Below are 2,500 nucleotides of genomic sequence, written 5' to 3'. Positions count from 1 at the left end.
TTTTTTTTTTGCAGGAGTCTCGTTAGTGCCAACCAAGAGAGCCATTCTTAAACCTCCAAAGTTCTTCCTTGTAGTTAACCCCCCCCAAAAAAAAAAAAAAAATTGACACATTTCAAAGGATAAAACATCCCACTAATACTAATCCTAGTTCGATCCCTGTCCCCGTTATCCTAACCCCTGAGACCGCTGATTGCGCAATAGGAAGCGTGCTGATCTCGTATCTTCCTATTCCCGGGTTCGAGTCCCACATTTCTCTCCAATTCCCCAGTTGTGACTGATACCTTTCCCAAAAGTCCAAAAGCATAGGAAGAAGGTAACGACGGCTTCGGCCGCAGTTACGCGCCTTCTGACGTGTAACCTCTCATCTTCTATCCTAATCCTATCCTTAACTCCAAAATCCTCCTACGCATTATCCTGACGAGGGAAACTCTCCGCAGGTGCTGAGGTTTAGAATCCTAGTCTTTATCCTAATCCTGCTTTAGACTCTTCCATCCTTCACATATTAATGTCTCAGACATCTGTCCGCTATGGTCCTGTGTGTGAGACTAAGATATGTTTTCAGGTCTTTAGAAGGTTCTCACGGTAATACCCCGGGAGGTCTCAGCTTTATTTCTTCAGAGTTTCTTGGATTTCGAATCACGTGTGGTCGTTTTGTGTGCTACACTTTCTAAACAGTAAATGAAACGAAATAAATAAAACGATCAAAATAAAATTGAATATGATAGAAACCAAATGAAATAAAATAGAATAAAATAAAACAAAATGAAATGAAATAAGATATAATAAAACAAACTAAGCAACATTTAATGAAATAAAATAAAGCAAATGAAATCAAATCAAACAAGGTCGCTGCGTTTTCGGGCGTTCTGGTGTGTACCATGGACGTTTCCATACTGTTTTACAAAAGTTCTGAAACATTTTTTTTAAATATATATCGATAATCAATATCTATGAATACGGTTTCTAAGTTAAAGTAGATGATTCAAGATTGACATAAAAATGTATCAAATGTCATGAACCACTGTTTTTCAACTGTTTCACGACATCCTAGAAACAACTGTGAGACAGTTCAGAAACACATAAAATACACAACATTATTTCAGGGAATGTGTATTTTGCCTTACTTTCATTACTTACTGATAAATATTCTATTTTACAATTAATTGGTTAAATACTGTTTCGGGGTTCTGTGACCAAATATCAGTTGTCGGTGCCAATCGGGAACGGTCCTCTAACCCTCTGGAAGAAATGTTTGACTGTTGTTTGTGTTGTAGGAATTTGAAGTTGATTCCATTTCATTGGCTAAAAGGAAGGAGAGACAATCACTTGTGGTTGTCAACTTTTCTGATATAAAAAAGAAAAAAGAAAGAAAGAAAGAAGAATAGAGAATATATATATATATATACATTATATATATATATATATATAAGTACATATATATATATACAATATATATATATATAAGTACATATATATATATATATATATATATATATATATATAATATATATATATATATATAAGTACATATATATATATATATATGTATATATACATATATATATATGTATATATATATACATATATATATGTATATATATATATATATATATATATATATATGCATATATATATATATATATACATTTATATATATATATTGGAGATATTTTGGACTCAGTCCGGAGACCGAGTACCAACCCATCGGGGCAGATTTTTTGCGAGGACGTGAGGATGCTGAGGGGCTTTAGAAAAAGGGGTGTTGGGAGATAATCCTCTTAGACGTCCGTCACGCTTGTCCGTGTAATTGACAACATTGTGACTTTTTTTTTTCTTAATATAGTCAGGGAGCCATAATGGGCGGGTACTTAGACTCGTGGCTAAACGCCTTTGGGTCTTGGAGGTTCGAGTCCAGCTACCGGCATATTTTCGCTTTTGGACTGAACTGGACAAGATTGCCTGGCAATAGACAGAAATCACTAAAGAGTCGTCATCGTAAAAACAATCTATTTCTCTTCATCTGGAATAAAATATACAAATGTGGAGGTGACATTAGAATGAAATAAGGACGATGGGTTGCTGTATGGATAAAGTTGAGTTTACTGAAGGACAGTGTTCTCCTTGATCACGTAGCGAGTTTAGTTTGGAGAAGAATCTGAGTGCTGGGCTTAACCACTAAAACATCTTTCCAGGGTTCATCAAACCCTTGGTGGATGTCTTCAACCTGTGAGGTTAACCTTAGACTTACAGAGTTAAATCTCTCAGCCTTGTGACACTGTTTATTTAGAAATGAATGTTAGACTCCAATAATAATAGATCGCTTTAACTACGAGAAAAAAAAGGGAGGGGGGGGACGGTGAGAGAGGTGACGATTGTATTATCAAGTCGTACCCCAACTTGGTCTGCTTACGGGGGAGGGGGAAGAGGTGAAAGAGCAAAGAAGCAGCGAGCCAGGCTCACATTGTGATGCTCCGAGGCGATCTGAATCTTCGGCGTTCGT

The 2,500-nt window shown here is 36.1% G+C and overlaps 1 protein-coding gene across 1 annotated transcript in view; it reads left to right on the top strand.

The window, feature by feature from the left end:
- LOC143035911 (uncharacterized) overlaps positions 1–2,500 on the top strand; it is a 201,159-nt gene that overhangs the window by 1,110 nt on the left and 197,549 nt on the right. The window lies entirely within an intron of this gene.

This window comes from Oratosquilla oratoria, chromosome 19, assembly GCF_046742065.1.
Source record: "Oratosquilla oratoria isolate Oo_2021 chromosome 19, ASM4674206v1, whole genome shotgun sequence".
NCBI classification, from domain to species: Eukaryota; Metazoa; Arthropoda; class Malacostraca; order Stomatopoda; family Squillidae; genus Oratosquilla; species Oratosquilla oratoria.
Note: the sequence above shows the minus strand (reverse complement) of the source record. Positions and strands in the feature narration are given on the sequence as shown.